Below are 19,859 nucleotides of genomic sequence, written 5' to 3' on the forward strand. Positions count from 1 at the left end.
GGCGGCTTACAATGCATTAAGCAATAGCCTTCATCCTTTTATATATACCTGCTTAGTAGGGCTTTCGGCCCCCCCTAAGTGGTGTTCTTTTTTATACCAAGTCAGCTTATTGCCCCCACAAACCGGGTCCTCATTTTACCTACCTCAAAAGGATGGAAGGCTGAGCCAACCTTGAGCCTGGTGAGATTTGAACTTGCAGTAATTGCATGCAGCTGGTGTTACTTAACAGCACTTTAGTCTGCTGTGCCACCAAGGCTCTGTAATGCTCTAGGTTCTAGGTTGCTTCTCAGCACATCAACCATGATAGCTTGGGCCAAGTTGCAAAGGCAGGAAGAAATAAATCGAACTAAGGTAAATCATCAAATATCAGGGAATATACGAAATCAAAGTGAGTGACATCAAAACAGGAGTTTACCTGCCCTTGATTGACAGGGGGGAGTGTTTGAACTGCGTTCTCTTTGCTATTTCACAGATATGCATGAAAGAGAATCTTCGTTGCCATTTTCTGGACATTATTCACGGATGATTAAATTTATAGGCTGAGTTCATTTGTATATAGACTCAATGTCTTACTCACCAGTGGGAGGCACAAGAATTCTGCCTTTACTGGAAACACAAACTCTTCAGATCCATAATCAACTGGTAATCCTCAACTTATCAACATGATAGCTGTGTTCCAATATTTGAGGGGCTGCAAATTTGCTTGACCGTAAGGAAGGCTGAGCGCCAAAGAATGGAGGCCTTTGAACTCTGGTGCTGGAGAAGACTCCTGCGAGTCCCTTGGACTGCAAGGCCATCCAACCTGTCAGTCCTAGAGGAGATCAACCCTGACTGCTCTTGAGAAGGCCAGATCCTGAAGAGGAAACTCAAATACTTTGGCCACCTAAGGAGAAGGAAGGACTCCCTGGAGAAGAGCCTAATGCTGGGAACGATGGAGGGCAAAAGAAGAAGGGGACGGCAGAGAAAGAGGTGGCTGGATGGAGTCACTGAAGCAGTCGGCGTGAGTTTAAATGGACTCCAGAGGATGGTAGAGGACAGGAAGTCCTGGAGGAACGTTGTCCATGGGGTCATGATGGGTTGGACATGACTTTGCAACTAACAACAACAACAAATTTGCTTGACTCAGGAGCTTCCTCCACATCTCACATGAGAAAACAGAAGTGGACAAAACTGAATGAATGAAAAATAAGATGAAATTGTTTCAACAGTTTTGAAACACCATCAATACGCAACCCATATTGATGTAGACCTTTGCATCTCCCAATGATCTCATTTTCTTTCTACCTTATTTGCTCCCTTCCGCCACCAAGAGGAGAGCGTGTGAAGTAGATTTCCCCTTGTTATTTCACACATGTGCCTGAAAGAGTATCTTCCTTGCAAGTCTTTAGACGCTAGATGTCACTGTTGGTCTTTCATAGTTTCCATCCTAAACCTTATTAAAAAGAGACAGAGATAAAGATCCAAGAGAGGAATATGGGAAGCAAGTCAAAAAAAAAAAAAAAAAAGCAGCATAGGAATTGAAGTACTGAAGCGGGCAAGAGACGATGGATCAGGAGTGAAATCCAGCAGGTTCTGACAGGTTCTGGAGAACCGGTAGTGGAAATTTTGAGCAGTTTAGAGAACCGGCAAATACCACCCTGCTACCAGCCCTGGACGACATCTTCGAATCTCGCTGCTTGAGAAAGTTGCAAAACATTCTCAGAGACTCTTCCCATCCTGCTTACAATCTTTTTGGACTGTTGCCTTCTGGCAGAAGATACAAAACAATTAAAACTCGGACCACACGTTTTCTGAATAGTTTTTATCCCAGAGCTGTAATTGCACTCAACAATGAACTAAAGGGCCACCATCAGTGAGCTGTTGGACAGCATTACTTGGTCTGTTGTGTGGATGTTTGGGTGGTTTAGGGGCGGGGAATTTGTGGTGGGTGGGTGGGAGTGTGTTTGGGGATTGTTATGGGTGTTGGGCCTGGTCTCTGGGTGTTAAGTGAATTTTGTTGTATGGGTATACTGTGTACATACGTACAATGACAATAAAGTATATTTAATATTTAATAAAGAAATATAGATCTGGAATAATTTTACTCTACTCCTGGACAACGTGACAATTTAAAGTCTCATCTTACTCTGTTGTTGCTCCTTATAGTCATTTTATTTGGCCTCCTGTAAACCAAGCTGAAAGTACCCCATGCGGCTTGTCCCTTCCTCCCTTCCTCCCAGGGGAATTGACTCAGTTTACTCAAGCTGAACCACAAATCACAGTCAACTTTCCGTATAAGGCAAGAAGTGGTTTATGTATCTCTAGGAGGCGCTATTGTCCAACAACTGATGCTTTTAGCTGGTCACCACAGTTTGTTTGTTTGTTTGTTTGTTTATTGGTTCGATTTATTTATTTATTGGTTTGATTTATTTATTTATTGGTTCGATTTATATGCCGCCCTTCTCCGGAGACTCAGAGTGGTTTACAATGCGTTAAGCAATAGCCTTCATACTTTTGTATATACCTGCTTAGTAGGGCTTTCGGGGGCCCCCCTAAGCGGTGTTCTTTTTTATTCAAAGTCAGCTGATTGCCCCCACAAACCGGGTCCTCATTTTACCTACCTCGGAAGGATGGAAGGCTGAGTCAACCTTGAGCCTGGTGAGATTTGAACTTACAGTAATTGCAGGCAGCTGGTGTTACTTAACAGCGTTTTAGTCTGCTGCGCCACCAAGGCTCTTGGTTACACAGTTTACTACAATTTACATAAGAAGAGCTAGGAAGATTTCATGAATGACAATCAAGATGTTTCAACTTTTTTTAAAAAAAATTTGATTTATATGCCGCCTTCTCCGGAGACTTAGGGCAGCTTACAATGTGCTCAGCAATAGCCTTCATTCTTTTGTATATTTATACAAAGTCAGCTTATTGCCCCCACAAACTGGGTCCTCATTTCACCTACCTTAGAAAGGATGGAAGGCTGAGTCAACCTTGAGCCTTGGCGAGATTCGAACCTGCAGTAATTGCAGGCAGCTGTTCTTAATAACAATGTGCTTTAGACCACTGTACTACCAAGACTCCTTTTCTCTCTGGCTAGATTCCTCCTGACAGAAGGGTACCCCAACTATTTTTTCCTCCATCCTGGGTAGATTGTCTGAGTATTGTTTTGAGTACTATGTAATGTGGGAGAGAATATAAATTGTCCTGAAACCAAAGCAGAGACACCGTGCCATGTTTAACAGAATAACAGATTAACAGAGTTGGAAGGGACCTTGGAGGTCATCTAGTCCAACCCCCTGCTCACGCAGGAGGCCTGTACTAGGGATTCGAACCGCCACACTGCTGAGCTTTCTGATCGACAAGCTCAGTGTCTTAGCCACTGAGCCACCTAGTCTTCTAGTCCAACCCCCTGCTTAGGCAGGAAACCCTACAGCACTTCAGACAAATGGCTGTCCAATCTCTTCTTAAAAACGTCCAATGTTGGAGCATTCACAACTTCTGGAGGCAAGTCGTTCCACTGATTCATTGTTCCAAGTGTCAGGAAATTGCTCCTGATTCAAATTATCTACTTGCATAACTATGTCATGCCACCTAATTATATAAGTATGTTCAATAAAATCATGGCACAGGCTATCCTGTTTTAAATTGTTTCTAACTTTTGTACTTCTGTATTTTATCCTGTGCCTGTTCACCGCCCTGAGTTCTTCGGGAGTAGGGCGGTATACAAATTTAATAAAACAAACATAAACATAAACATATCCTAATTTTGAGGACATTGGAGTTGATAGGAAAAGCTCTTGTGGCACAGTGGTTAGAATGCAGCATTGCAGGCAAACTCTGCCCACTGCCAGGAGTTCGATCCTGACCAGCTCAAGGTTGACTCAGCCTTCCATCCTTCCGAGGTCGGTAAAATGTGGACCCAGATTGTTGGGGATAATATGCTGATTCTGTAAACTGCTTAGAGTGGGTGGAAAAGCACTATAAAGCAGTATATAAATTTAAGTGCTAGTTAGTGCAGTATATAAGTCTACTCTAAGTGCTATTGCTCTTGTTATTATAAAGATCCATCCATCTCCACCTCCACCCAAAAGAGGGCAGCAAAAAATCCATTTGCTCATTTTATGCACCTCCTCACCCACAGCCTGGACTTAAAAAAGCAATTGATTTGCATGAAGTATTTGCAGAAGGGTTTAAGTGGGTCTTGGAGAAGGCCAGTTAGTGATTCCTGTCCTCCCAGAAGATTAGCTTGTCTTTCCATCATGGCTTGGGTCCTTCTGCTCTTCACCATCCTCTCCTCCTTCAGTGAGAGATTTTTTCATTACTCCAAGGGAGGGATGAACCTTACAGACCTCGAATGACCTACTCTGGTGTCAAGCATAGAATCGTTTCTTATTTTCCTCTGTGGTCTACTTCCATTCTTCCCCCCCCCTTTCATAATCTCTTTCAGATCTCAGTGTCCAGCAGCTGAAGAACCTGAAAGATCCAGAGTTGGTAGCTCCAGGAGAAACAGTCGTTTTGTCGTGTAGCTACAATGCTGGTAGCATCACAAACGACAATGCCCCTTTGTGGATCCAGCAGAAGTCAGAAGAAGTTCCACGGCTCGTAATGTATGCCACCGGCACCAGGGCCAGTGGCACTCCTGCCCGCTTCTCTGGTTCAAAGTCAGCAAACACCATGTCCCTGATCATCACTGAAAGCCAGCTGGAAGACGATGCGACTTATTATTGTGTTGTTTGGGGAGGCAACGGGTCGCACAGCTGTTCATTAGGACGGGGAACTGAGATAAAACCCTCACAGCAGGGAATTGAACCAGGTTCAGAAGTTTGGAGTATTCTTACTCAGGAGTGGGCTTCAAAAACTTTAGCAAGGGGTTCTCTGCCTGGTTGCTGGGTGGCCGTGGCTTAGTCAGCCTCCTGCACCATGGAGGAGGGGCTTTTTTGCCCTCCCCAGGTTCTAGAGGCTTTCCTTGAGCCTCCAGGAGGGTGAAAACGGCCTCCCCAGGCTCCGGAGGCCCTCTGGAGTTCCTGAACTTCCGGTAAACCTGTTTTTTATCCTCCCCTTGCATCCATACGTGTCCTGCACTTACCTGCATCCAAAACGGGCTGTGTGAGGACTCCTGGGAGGGGTGGGGTGAGGTGGATGGGGCCAGCCAGGAGTGGGATTTGGGGGTTCTCAGAACTGCACAGAATCTTAGCTAGAGGTTCTTCCTAACCCCTGCAAACCCCTGTTTTTACTACAAGGAAGACCGTAATGAATGAGACCATAGGCGAATATTTTTAGACCACACAGCAAAACAATGTTAAAGAATCAAGAAGTTAAAGTGTTTGAGAAGGTCTTAAAGAATATATGGCCTGCAGTTGCCTTGTTTTAGAATAAAAATATGGAAATTTTGGAATGAAAAAAGGAAATACTTTGTTGATCAGGAGGGCCTTGCAAAAAATCTTCTACATATTAAAATATACCCCAAGTCTTCCTGAGATGGAAGTTTCCTTAAAATGCACTCTTTACAGGTGGGAGAATTCAGGAGTGGTGCAATGGCCTCGAGGTGGAGCTCTCACCTCACAATCAGGAGGCTGTGAGTTCAATCCTAGGTAGAGGCTGATATTTCTCTCTCTCGGGATAATGAGAATATATCCGCTGAACAAAATTCCTCATTGGCGACAGGGAGGGGATCCGGCCATTAAAACACTCTGCTAGCTCCATTCAGTTGCCCAGGATTCACCCCGCAAAAGGGATTATGGGGTCATTAAATGAAGATGATGACTGTTGGGAGAATTCAGTTTCGACACTCGGTTGACATCCAGCTCGCTAGCTCATGGCCACACCTTACAAAAAATGTGAGATCATGACCACACATACAAAAAATGACTTGATGGGACTATTGGATTGGACCCTTGACCTCATTTGTCCAGCAGTCTATTCTCACAATGGTCAACCTAACGCAAAGGAAGTCCACTAGGTCCTTATCACTCTGTAGTCTGTTCAGGCAGTCATATTGTGTAATGTTATGTGAACATGATGCTGGGAAATAGAGAGAAGAGCCAGGGAATAGTCAGATCAGAGTCAATTGTGCAGAGTCTGCAGAAGGAATGTGGGAATGGCCAACATCTCAGAAGGGATCCTTTTTGTGTGATGAAGGAAACCTGGGACAAAGGTGCTTCCAGGGTTGCAATGTCCGTTAATGTAACTTTAGGACAAAGTTTTATTTTATTTCAATAAAGAATCACCCCAGAATTGTGGTGGTGGATCAGTTTAGGTAGCCTGGAACTTAAATCTAAGTCTTCCCAGAGTCCTCCTGTGATGTCACAAGGGTGCAGCAGAGAACCGAATATCATTCAGCTGATGATATTTGCATTAAAAAGTGGAGAATTTGCCTCCATGGATTTCAATATAAGGCATTTGGAAGGAAAGAGAGGCAGGAGTACCCAACAGAATGCACATCCCTCTGACAATGTTGTGGGCCTACTCTGTTCTATTCCTGGGATGGTTCTTCTCAGGTGAGTCCAGACCATTGGTTGAAGGTTTTCAAGGGAGGGAGAAGATGCTTGTCTGTTCCATCAAGATCCATCCAGAAGACACGCTAACATAGTTCCTCATTTTTATTTGCTTGCAGGTTCGGCGTCCCAGATGATATTAACTCAACCAGCCTCCATGTCTGCATCTCCAGGATTAACGTTTAACATCCCTTGTCAAATGAACAGTGGCTACACCATTAATAGTGAGAGAGCCAGGTGGCTCCAGCAGAAACCAGGAGGCGTCCCACGGTTTCTGTACCACTATTATACCAGCACTGATCAAGGCAGGGGAGAAGGAGTCCCAGAGAGATTCAGCGTTTCCCCTGATGGCTCCCAGAACCTCTGGAATCTCGTGATCAATGGAGTTCAGGTGGAAGACGATGCTGTTTATTATTGTGCCTCATGGGACTACAAACTTACCGGGTGCACAGTGATTGATCTTTATGGGGAACTGAGACAAAAACCTTTTGCTCGTCACACCCCGTCAGGCATCTGCAGGTGAAGTGGTGAAGATACAAAGCACTGAACTCAATTCCCCAAACATAGGCAGATAGTTTTGCTATTTCTGCTATTTCTCTTGCAATTCGGAACCCCCTTTGCAAAGCACTGGGCTTAAGTGCCAAAATGCATCACAGTTCCGTTTCTACAACCGTTCGTTGCTAATTATTGAGCGAAGTCACACCATCAATGCTTTAGGTGCTTTGAATAATTTCAAGTCTCCTTGAGTTTTGCTATTTGAAATAGTTTTGCTATTTCTGCTACTTCTCTTGCAGTTCGGAGCCCCAATTGCAAAGTTTAGTTTAGTTTAGTTTAGTTTATTTGATTTGTATACCGCCCTACTCCCGAAGGACTCAGGGCGGTGAACAGCCAACAATAAAATACATAAATACACAAAATTTAAAAACCCGATAAAATTGTCACTGCGTTATTTTATTTACCAGCTGAGCTCATTATTTCTGGACTGTCAGACTCTCCGTAGCTTTGCCAACTTCTTATAAGTAAGCTACGTGTTTCCGCATCCACCCACATTCCTTCACTTGCTCTTCACTCACTCTTTCCTTTGTTCTCTTGCCAGAGGTCCGGCTCACATAGCCGGCAAGAATTATTTTCAAAAATGTAGCAATTAACTTTTCTTAGTTAGTGAGGTGTTTTATTTTCTTTAAAACAAATAAATGAGTTTTATTAGAAACCTTCCTTCGCGTTTCTTTTCGGAATATTGCAAACAAGGATAAGCCTCGATTCATCTCCTCCTCTAAACCAGGGTAATTAGTCCCAGAGCCAAACATGGGATTAATAAATGCCCTGACAAAAATCAATTTAAATTATTTGGCCCAGACAAATTAAAATACCCCAATAATTTAAAAACAGATTAAAATTTACGTATTTAAAAAGGGAAGAGATCAGGCCAAGCCCGCTTGATGGAATAAAAAGCACTGAACTCAATTCCCAAAACATGCAGATAGTTTTGCTATTTTTGCTGTTTTTGCTATTTCTTCTATTTATCAATTCTCAATTTCTCTATATCTATTTCTCTTGGAATTTGGAACTCCCATTGCAAAGCACTGGGTTTACTTGCCCAAATATATCACTTCCGTTTCTACAACCGTTCCTTGCTAATTATTGAGCGAAGTCACACCACCAATGCTTTAGGTGCTTTGAATAAGTTCAAGTCTCTTGAAGGGCCTGAGATTGTTCAGCGTCCATTGCCACGATTTGATGATGCTGCCCCAAAATTTGAACAGAACACTCCCTTACACAACCCATGTCAACAAAGCATAGGACAAAGTAAAAAAGTAAGAAGCAATTGGATATTTAGCTGGTGCAGAATTAGGAACTGTGGTAGCCCAGTGGTTAGAATGCAGTATTGCAGGCTGACTCTTGCCCACTGTCAGCAGTTCGATCCTGACTGGCTCAAAAGTGGCTCAACCTTCCATCCTTTTGAGGTGGGTAAAATGAGGACCCAGATTATTGGAAGCAATGGGCTGACTCTGTAAAACTGCTTAGAGAGTGTTGTAAAGCACTGTGAAGCGGTATATAAGTCTAAGTGCTATTAGGACATGGTATTCTGGTGGCCTGCGGCTGGATCCTGTCCACAATCATGTGCCAAAGGAAAAAAAAGGAATGAGAACTCATCTCTGAAGAATATTCAGCAGGCTAGCTAATTATTCTGGGACTCCTTTGTTCTAAGACACCCTGTCCATATATACATGCACACACATGTACAAAAAGAACCATACAAACACAGATAGAAACATAGGCATTCATACTGTTCTTACTGCGTGGTTAATTAATTCGCTAACCAAGTTAATTCTTTTCATATTAGTGAGAGCAATTAATCAGAGGAACTGCTTGTCTCTGGAGGTTGAGGGTGCACCATCACTCAAGGTTTTCAAGAAGAGGTTGGCCAGCTATTGGTCCAGCATGCTATCGGGTCTCATGCTTGAGCAGAGGGCTGGACTAGAAGACCTCAAAGGTCCCTTCCATCTCTGTTATTCTGTTGTGCATTTTATGCACACACACACTAGCATTCTCAAGAGGGAAAGGACCATGTGTCCTTTCCCTCTTGACATCCTCTTATCTTCTTCTTCTTCTTGACATCCTCTTGTGACATCCTCACATAAATGATTCAAAATGTACTTGTATAACTACTGGTATGTCTTGCCACCTAATTATATAATTACTCTGTTTCCCCCAAACTAAGACATCCCCTGATAATAAGGGGGATAAAAAGCCCCAATTGGGCTTTTGAGTGCATGGCAATAAGGCCAAGCGCTTATTTCAGGGTTCAAAAAAATATAAGACAGGGTCTTATTTTTGGAGAAACATGGTATGTACTTTGTGCAATAAAGTCATGGCACAGGTTATCCTAATTTTGTGGTCATCAGTGAGGCAGTGTGGTGGCACAGTGGTTAGAATGCAATATTGCAGGCAAACTCTGCCCGCAGTCAGGAGTCCGATCCTGACCGACTCAACGTTGAGTCAGCCTTCCATCCTTCCGTGGTTGGTAAAATGAGGACCCAGATTGTTGGGGATAATATGCTGAGATTACTGCAAAGCGCTATGGAGTGTTATGTAAGTGTAAGTGGTATTGCAATAGGTATTATAAATAATCCATCTCCACCTCCATCCAAAAGGGGGCAGCAAAAAGCCATTTGCTCATTTTACGCATCTCCTCACCCACAGCCTGGACTTAAAAAAGCAATTGATTTGCATGAAGTATTTGCAGAGGGGTTTAAGTGGGTCTTGGAGAAGGCCAGTTAGTGATTCCTGTCCTTCCAGAAGATTAGCTTGTCTTTCCATCATGGCTTGGGTCCTTCTCCTCGTCGCCATCCTTTCCTCCTTCAGTGAGAGATTTTTCATTACTCCAAGGGAGGGATGAACCTTACAGACCTCGAATGACCTGCTCTGGTGTCAAGCATAGAATCATTCAGTATTTTCCTCTGTGATCTACTTCCATTCTTTCCCCCCCCCCACTTTCATAATCTCTTTCAGATCTCAGCGTCCAGCAGCTGAAGAACCTGAAAGATCCAGAGTTGGTAGCTCCAGGAGAAACAGTCGTTTTGTCGTGTAGCTACAGTGCTGGAACCATCACAGATAACAATTACCCTCTGTGGATCCAGCAGAAGTCAGAAGAAGTTCCACGGCTCGTAATGTATGCCACAGGTTCCAGGGCCAGTGGCACGCCTGCCCGCTTCTCTGGTTCAAAGTCAGCAAACACCATGTCTCTGATCATCAGGGAAAGCCAGCTGGAAGACGATGCGACTTATTATTGCGTTGTTTGGGGAGGCAGCAAGTTGCACAGCTGTTCATTAGGATGGGGAAATGAGATAAAAACCTCACAGCAGGGAATTGAACCAAGTTCAGAAGTTTGGGGTATTCTTACTCCAAGGAAGACAGTAATGAAAGAGACTGTAGGTGAATGTCTTAGGCCATTTTAAAGAATCAAGAAGTTCAGGCATTCCAGAAATGGCCCACACTCAGGAGTGGGCTTCAAAAATTTTAGCAAGGGGTTCTCTGTCCGGTTGCTAGGTGGGCGTGGCCATTGTGGGCGTGACCTGGTCGGCCTCCTGCACCACGGCGGGGGGAGGAGGTGTTTTTGTCCTCCCTGGGCTCCGGAGGTTTTCCTTGAGCCTCCGGGTGGGCGAAAACAGCCTCCCCAGGCTCCAGGGGCCCTCTGGAGGCCAGAAATGGCCCTGTTTCTGGCCTTTCCAAACTTCCAATAGGCCAATTTTGCCCTCCCTGCATTTACGTGCATCCAAAACGGGCTGCGTGGGGATTCCTGGGAGGGGTGTGGCAGGCAGGGGCAGCCAGGAGTGAGATTTGGGGTTTTTCCCTCTTTTCACAACAAACCTCCTTCTTCTTCCTTCTTTCCCCTCTCTTCTTCCTCTCCTCTTCTACTTCCTTCCTCCTCCTCTCCTCTCCTCCCCTACTTCGCCTTCCTCTCCCCCACTCCTCCTCTCTTTTCCCCCTTTCTCGCCTTCTCTCCTGCTCTTGTCACCTATCCTTTCTTCCCCTCCTTCCCCTTTCTTCCATTCTTCTCCCTCCCACTATCCCTCTCCTCCTCTTTCCTTTCTTTCTCCTTTGTTGTGCAATATTTCCTTTCTTTGGTATCCAAGCAATTATAAGTATCCTGGAACTTAAATCGAAGTCCTCCCAGAGTCCTCCTGTGACATCACAAGGGCGCAACGGAGAACCGAATATCATTCAGCTGATGGTATTTGCATAACAAGTGGAGAATTTGCCTCCATGAGATTCAATATAAGGCATTTGGAAGGAAAGAGAGACAGGAGAACCCAACAGAATGCACATCCCTCTGACAATGTTGTGGGCCTACTCTGTTCTATTCCTGGGATGGTTCTTCTCAGGTGAGTCCAGACCATTGGTTGAAGGTTTTCAAGGGAGGGAGAAGATGCTTGTCTGTTCCACCAAGATCCATCCAGAAGACACGCTAACATAGTTCCTCATTTTCATTTGCTTGCAGGTTCGGAGTCCCAGCTGACGTTAACTCAACCAGCCTCCATGTCTGCATCTCCGGGATTAACGTTTAACATCCCTTGCCAAATGAACAGTGGCTACACCATTAACAGCGAGAGAGCCAGGTGGTACCAACAGAAACCAGGTGGCGTCCCACGGTTTCTGTACCACTATTATACCAGCACTGATCAAGGTAGGGGAGAAGGAGTCCCAGAGAGATTCAGCGTTTCCCCTGATGGCTCCCAGAACCTCTGGAATCTCGTGATCAATGGAGTTCAAGTGGAAGACGATGCTGTTTATTATTGTAGCACATGGGACTACAAACTTACTGGGCACACAGTGATTGATCTTTATGGGGAACTGAGACAAAAACCTTTCGCTCATCACACCCCATCAGGCATCTGCAGGTGAAGTGGTGAACATACAAAGCATTGAACATTGTTCCCGAAACATGTATACTTTCAATACAACTGGGACAGTGGTGAAATATAAAATTTGTTACTACCGGTTCTGTGGGCGTGGCTTGGTGGTGGGTAATGTGACTGGGTGGGCGTGGCCAATTTTTTTTTTTAACTTTTAAAACCATTTTTTCTACAACCTCAGAAGAGGTTGTAAAAAAATGCTTTCAAAAGGCTCTGGCAATTCCAGCTGAATTGCCTGATCGGCAGAGGCTTTTTTTCTTTTAAATGCCTCTGACGATCCAAGCTGAGTTGCCTGATCGGCAGAGGCTTTTTTAACCTCTTCAGAGGTTGTAGAAAAAATGCTTTTAAAAGCCGCTGACGATCCCAGCTGAGATACGCAATCATCAGAGGCTTTTTAAAAAACTTTTAAAAGCATTTTTTCGGCCGAAGAGGTTGTAGAAACTCAGCTGGGCATGGGGGTGGGGAGGGATTTTTGCTACTGGTTCTCCGAACCACCCGCCTCCATCGCTACCGGATCGGGCAATTTGGTCCGAACCGGGAGCATTTCACCCCTGAACTGGGACCAAAATTTCCCTTGTTAAGCAAGATAGTCATTAAATGAGCTTTGTGTCAGGTTTCGAGGTCGTCTCAAATTTACTCTAGTGCTGACACTTTGCCCGTATTTTTGTGCCCTTTCTTGCTAAAGTTGTTAAGTGAATCACTGCAGTTAAGTTAGTAACATAGTTGTTAAGTGAATCTGGAATCCCCGTGGAGTTTGCTTGTCAGAAAGTCCCACTGCAACTGTCAATAATACATGTCAGATGCTCGGCGGTCAAATTTTGATCATATGACCATGGGAATGCTCCCATGGTCATGAAGCGTGACAGTCGTAAGTCACTTTTTTCAGTGCTCTGGTAACTTTAAACGGTCACTAAATGAATGTCTGTAAGCCGATAACTATCTGCATTTTATTATTTTTCCTAATTCTACTGTATTTAGGAGCCACCTTTTCAAAGGGTTAGGGTTAGGGTTACGGTCTTTATCACAAAATACAAAAAAACAGCTTTATCTAGACTTTTCCTAGGCAAAAACTGCCAGTCTAGGGAGATTCCTATGAAATAGGCATACAACAATAAAGTAGCTAGTTTGAACTCTACACCTGTGGTCTGATTGTTTGTCCCTGCCGGTGAGTCTATTACTGTCACTCTTATGTAGAATAGAATAGAATAGAATAGAATAGAATAGAATAGAATAGAATAGAAGAGAAGAGAAGAGAAGAGAAGAGAAGAGAAGAGAAGAGAAGAGAAGAGAAGAGAAGAGAAGAGAGTAACAGAGTTGGAAGGGACCTTGGAGGTCTTCTAGTCCAACCCCCTGCTTAGGCAGGAAACTCTACTTCACTTCAGACAAATAGTTATCCAACATCTACTTAAAAACTTCCAGTGTTGGAGCATCCACAACCTCTGGAGGCAGGTTGTTCCACTGATTAATTGTTCTCACTGTCAGGAAGTTTCTCCATAGTTCTAGGTTGCTTCTCTCCTTGATTAGTTTCCACCCATTGCTTCTTGTCCTGCCTTCAGGTGCTTTGGAGAATAGCTTGACTCCCTCTTCTTTGGAGCAACCCCTGAGATTTTGGAACGCTGCTATCATGTCTCCCCTAGTCCTTCTTTTCATGACTAGACATACCCAGTTCTTGCAACCGTTCTTCATATGTTTTATCCTCCAATCCTCCCCTAATCATCTTTGTTGCTCTTCTCTGTACTCTTTCCAGAGTCTCCACATCTTTTTTTACATGTGTTCTGTTCTCCGTGTCGTGTGCAAGAAACCAGGAACAAGAGCTGAGTTCAAAGCACCAAAAGTTTATTTCATGCTATCTATACACAAAAATCTGATCTACTAATGGTCAAGCCAAAGTGGAACTAGATAAGAGTCAAGAGAATTCATGAGGAAGCTGGTCTTAGGTTTCTTGAAGGAATGTAAAGTTTCCAAACTGATGATGCATTTAACCCCACCCTCAGTTTCGTCCTGCTCATCTCCTATACTTCATAACTTTATATGAATATCATTCCTCCCTTGATGCACAGTTTTCCATTTGTGTATTTGGGTGTGTGTTTGTGTGTTTCTGGGAAGGGAAGGATGTGGAGAAGAATGAACTAGGAGACGGATACAACGAAGGTTCTTGAACAAAGCTGGAGAGATGTAGAAAACCAGCAGATGCTGCTGTTGTTTTTCTTATGAAATCAAACCCCCCAATTTGAGTCTCTTATCCTCAATTCTCAAAGCATCTATTTCTGATCTACGGAATTGTGGAGAGAAGGAATGAAAAAAGAATGTTCTCAAAGAGGTGGAGAAAAAGGGAAGAATGAAAAAAACAGTAGAAAAAACAGTATGGAGTCTACCTCTTTTGCTTCAAAACAGGTTTGGAACTTAACCTGGAATCACTGACCATGCTAGTCACAAAATAGAAATGTCTTTAAAATTTCCAGGTAGTCCAAATTTAGTGATTAAGTGAAGAAGAGAAGAAGATCAAGCTTGAAACAGAGGCCTGCTGGACCTTATCTGAATCATGGTCATTCCATACAAGTCTTACTATTTCTGGCCAGGAGTAATGATTGCCAGGACATTCTTCCAAATTATATGGAGAACAGTCAAATGCTTCAGCCAATGTTCTGCTTGGTGAGAGTCATCTATACAGATGTTCATTTTCACCTTCTCCTCTCAAATTTCCTGGAGCTTAGCAGAGTGTTTATTTGAGTTCTCAAATATTGCAGTTCTTATTCATTTGAAGCCTCTCTGTTCCAATTCCTTTGAAGTCAGCGATGTGTGTAGCAGATACAATCTAGAAGGCCCTTCAGAGACACCATCTGTCTAGCAGGTGCAAGTGCCTCTCTCTTGTGGTTGTTCCACCACTCAGAGACGGAAAATAAAGGGGCAAGAGATTTGCATGAAGGAACCAATTTTTTTTTTTGCCTCTGGGGATTTAAGAACAACTGGATTGACCCCAAGAGAAGATCCTTTCGCTTTAAGAAGATGAACGTATTGCATCTCCCCAGAATACGCAGCATGTTCTTTCTGGTCATATTCTTTGTCTCTATTGGTGAGCTACATGGAGTTAGTGGATGAGAGAAGCTATGTCTTCTCCAAAATGGTGGCCATGGCTTCTCCGTAGTCCCTTCAATAAGCATTTCTTTGCTGTGTTCCCTTGCAGATCTCAGCCTTCAGCAGCTGCAAAACCTGAAGGACCCAGAATCGGTGCCTCTTGGTGGGACGGTCACCATATCTTGCAGATACTCTACTGGAATCATCACTGATGACAATTACCCTTGGTGGGCCCAGAAACTTCCAGGAAAACCACCACGGCTCTTGGTTTACCAGACCAGTGTCAAACCTTCTGATGTTCCAGCCAGGTTCTCTGGGTCCAAGGCAGGGAATGTCATGTCCCTGACCATAACAGGGGTCATGGCTGAAGATGAAGCCATCTATTACTGCTGTTTGAACCCAGGAGGCTTGTGACACAGTCGTTCAGTGCAATGGGGAAGGAAGGCAAAAACTCTCACTTCCTTTGCTCTTTTTGAACAATGATAACAGTTGAATTGTCCCTTAAGCTTCCTGTTGATATTGTAGTCAAAATCTGAAAGGGATATTTTGACTAGAGTGGTGTTTTTCAGATTTAGAATATAGAATCGTAATGCTGAAAAAGACCTTGTTCGTCTTCTAATCCATCCCCCTAATCAAGGCCCTTATAATATCCTGGTCAAATGATTGCCCAGTTGAGGAGGAGGAGGGAGACAGAGGGGGAAGAGAAGGAGGAGAAATGGAAGAAGAGGAGGAGGAAAGAGACAGAGGGGGAAGGAAGGAGGAGAAATGGAGGAGGAGGATGGAAAGAAGAAGAGAAGGAGTGGTGGAGAATAGAAAGCGAGAAGGAGGAAGAAGAGGACAAGGAGAGAGACAGATAGGGAGGAAGGAAGAGGAGGAGGAGGAGAAATGGAGGAGGAGGATGGAAAGAAGAAGAGAAGGAGTGGTGGAGAATAGAAAGCGAGAAGGAGGAAGAAGAGGACAAGGAGAGAGACAGATAGGGAGGAAGGAAGAGGAGGAGGAGGAGAAATGGAGGAGGAGGATGGAAAGAAGAAGAGAAGGAGTGGTGGAGAATAGAAAGCGAGAAGGAGGAAGAAGAGGACAAGGAGGGAGACAGATAGGGAGGAAGGAAGAGGAGGAGGAGGAGAAATGTAGGAGGAGAATGGAAAAAAGAAGAGAAGGAGAAGGAGTGGTGGAGAAAGAAAGAGGAAGAGGAGGAGGAGGAGGAGAAAGGAAGAGGAGGAGGAGAAATGGAGGAGGAGAAGGAGAAAGAAGGGGACAGGTGGAAGGAAGGAGGAGAAAAGGAGGAGGAGAATGGAAAAAAGAAGAGAAGGAGAAGGAGTGGTGGAGAATAGACAGAGGAAGAGGAGGAAGCGGACGAGGAGGGAGACAGAGGGGGAGGAAGGAAGAGGAGAAGGAGAAATGGAGGATGAGGAGGAGAAAGAAGGAGACGGGAAAGGAAGGAGAAATGGAGGAGGAGAATGGAAAAAAGAAGAGAAGGAGAAGGAGTGGTGGAGAATAGACAGAGGAAGAGGAGGAAGAGGACGAGGAGGGAGACAGAGGGGGAGGAAGGAAGAGGCGGAGGAGGAGAAAGAAGGAGACAGAGGGGGAAGGAAGGAAGGAAGGAGGTGAAATGGAGGAGAATGGAAAGAAGAAGAGAAGGAGAAGGAATGGTGGAGAATAGAAAGAAAGAAGGAGGAAGAAGAGGAGGTGGAGGAGGAATGTAGGTTAAAGACCAGTAAGGGCTGCTGCTGTTCTTCCAACCAAAACTTCATCAACAATAACCACCACTTCTATGTTTCTTGCACTTAAGTTTCAAAGCATACATTTCTGGCACACGAAGTAGGAGAAAACAAATAATCATCCCGAGAGGAAGTAGATTAAGAGAAGGTCTAAAAAAAGAGTCCGTAAATATCAGGGAGGGGTTTTTCTCCTCTCTTTGAATGGCAGGTTTGGACTCTCTGGGTTCAAATCCGCCAAGTGTAAATACCCAAGTAGGAAGACAATGGTTTATACATGAAAAATGAGGAAAAGAAAATGATGCCCAGCTGTTCATCACTCTGATAGACTTGATTCCATGAACTTCCATCCTGTAGACCATTTACAATTCCATGCCTTTGGCCATCCAGATGAAAAAGAATAGACTTCTACTCCACAATATATGGAGGACTCTGGATTCACCCCAAGCTTCTCATTGTTGAGTTGACCTAGAACAGTTTGTCTGGAGACTTAAGAAAACAGACTCTACCCATCATCAGAAGATCTAACTATCCTACATCCTCCTCCCCCCAAAAAAAATTAATTTGCTTTGGAAAGAATTCTGAATCTCAACTGTGTTCACCCTTATTCATATCAAACCTTTCTACCACCACCTCTTTGAAGCAAGTCATGTGCAGAAGGTAGAATGCACAAGTTCCTTCCAACACAGAATCAATAAAACAGGCGTCAGAGCTTCTCTGTGGCTGATTCCAACAGCCACAGACAGAAGTTAAAGGGGCAAGCAATTTGCATGAAGGAACCGATGTTTTTGGCCTCTGGGGATTTAAGAACAACTGGGTTGACCCCAAGAGAAGATCCTTTCGCTTCAAGACAATGAACGTGTCATATCTCCCCAGAATAAGTAGCATGTTCTTTCTGGCCATATTCCTTGCTACCATTGGTGAGCTACAAGGAGTTAGTGGAAGAGAGAAGCCGTGTCTTCTCCAAAATGGTGGCCATGGATTCTCCATAGTCCCTTAAATAAGCATTTCTTTGCTATGTTCCCTTGCAGATCTCAGCCTTCAGCAGCTGCAAAACCTGAAGGACCCAGAATCGGTGCCACTTGGTGGGACGGTCACCATATCTTGCAGATTCTCTACTGGAACCATTGCCGATGGCAATCACCCTTGGTGGGCCCAGCAACATCCAGACAAACCACCCCGGCTCTTATTTTACAACACCAATATCAAAATGTCTGATGTTCCAGCCAGGTTCTCTGCATCCAAGGCGGGGAATGTCATGTCCCTGACCATAACAAGGGCCCTGGCAGAAGATGAAGCCCTCTATTACTGCTGTTTGAACCCAGGGAGTTCGTGGCACAGTTGTTCAGTGCAATGGGAAGGAAGGCAAAAACTCTCACTTCCTTTGCTCTTTTCAAGGGTCATTAGCAGATCAACATCTCTTGAGCATCCTGTTGATATTGTAGCCAGTCTGCAGATGAATAGAATAGAGTAGAGTAGAGTAGAGTAGAGTAGAGTAGAGTAGAGTAGAGTAGAATAGAATAGAATAGAATAGAATAGAATAGAATAGAATAGAATAGAATAGAATAGAATAGAATAGAATAGAATAGAATAGAATAGAATAGAAATAAGGAGTAGAGTAGAGTAGAGTAGAATAGAATAGAATAGAATAGAATAGAATAGAATAGAATAGAATAGAATAGAATAGAACAGAACAGAACAGAACAGAACAGAACAGAACAGAACAGAATAGAATTCTTTCTTGGTTAAGTGTGATTGGACACACAAGGAATTTGTTTTTGGTGCATAAGCTCTCAGTGTACATAAAAAGATAAGATACATTCGTTAAGAATCATAAGGTACAACACTTAATGATAAATAGATAGACAAACAGGCAGGCAGGCAGGCAGACATAGATAGATAGACAGACATACAGACAGATATACAAGAAAGAAAGAAAGAAAGAAAGAAAGAAAGAAAGGAAGGAAGGAAAGAAAGGAAGGAAGGAAGGAAGGAAGGAAGGAAGGAAGGAAGGAAGGAAGGAAGGAAGGAAGGAAGGAAGGAAGGAAGGAAGAATTCTTTCTTGGCCAAGTGTGATTGGACACACAAGGAATTTGTCTTTGGTGCATATGCTCCCAGTGTACATAAAAGAAAAGATACGTTCATCGAGAATCATAAGGTACAACACTTAATAATAAATAGACAGACAGACAGACAGACAGACAGACAGATATACAAGAAAGAAAGAAAGAAAGAAAGAAAGAAAGAAAGAAAGAAAGGAAGGAAGGAAGGAAGGAAGGAAGGAAGGAAGGAAGGAAGGAAGGAAGGAAGGAAGGAAGGAAGGAAGAATTCTTTCTTGGCCAAGTGTGATTGGACACACAAGGAATTTGTCTTTGGTGCATATGCTCTCAGTGTACATAAAAGAAAAGATACGTTCATCGAGAATCATAAGGTACAACACTTAATAATAAATAGATAGACAGACAGATAGATAGATAGATACTGGAACACTGTTATCCTGTCACCCCATGTCTTTCTTTCCATCTTAGGATCCTCTGGTTCCACTTTATATTGTTACAGGACCGGCCCCCTTATTTTTTTCCCCCTAAGCTCAGCAATATCTTTTGTAGGCCAACAGGGTGCAGGCAAACACCTTCAGTCCCATGTACAACGAACCCTGCTCGTTCTTAAAATAAAAAGCCCATTTGCATATAGAGATGCCTTCTTCACCCCCTGGGGATTTAAGAGAGACCTGACGGATGCCAGTTCAAGAGTCTTCCCTTCAGGAAGTTCGTCCAAGTTCTCCATCATGGCTTGGATACTTTTTCTCTTCCTAGTCCTATCTTTTTTCGGTAAGAGAAATAGAATCGAGGGAATAGCCCTTCTGAGAATCTCCCAGGCGCAGACAAACGGTGGATCTCATCCTGCGGCGTAGCATCGTTTCGTTTATTTCCGTTTTCCCAATTCTCTGTTCTCTTTCAGAGGCCAGTATCCAGCAACTTCAGAGTCTGAAGAATCCAGAACTTGTAGCTCCAGGAGGGACAGTCACCGCGTCTTGTAGATACGATGGCGGTGTCATCGGCGACAACAATTACCCTGTATGGGTCCAACAGAAATCAGAGCAGATCCCCAGGCTCTTAATACACAGCACCAGTACCAGACAACCAGGCATTCCTGCCCGTTTCTCTGGCTCCAGGTCAGGG

The 19,859-nt window shown here is 43.9% G+C and overlaps 1 long non-coding RNA gene across 1 annotated transcript; it reads left to right on the forward strand.

The window, feature by feature from the left end:
* Window positions 1–4,207: 4,207 nt before the first annotated feature.
* LOC117658121 (uncharacterized) lies at window positions 4,208–4,790 on the forward strand. The gene is made up of 2 exons (XR_015730300.1): window positions 4,208–4,278; window positions 4,424–4,790. It is a non-coding gene; the product is annotated as an uncharacterized LOC117658121 (long non-coding RNA).
* Window positions 4,791–19,859: the final 15,069 nt, after the last annotated feature.

This window comes from Pantherophis guttatus, chromosome 17 (assembly GCF_059756535.1).
Source record: "Pantherophis guttatus breed Tessera chromosome 17, ASM5975653v1, whole genome shotgun sequence".
Taxonomy (NCBI): domain Eukaryota; kingdom Metazoa; phylum Chordata; class Lepidosauria; order Squamata; family Colubridae; genus Pantherophis; species Pantherophis guttatus.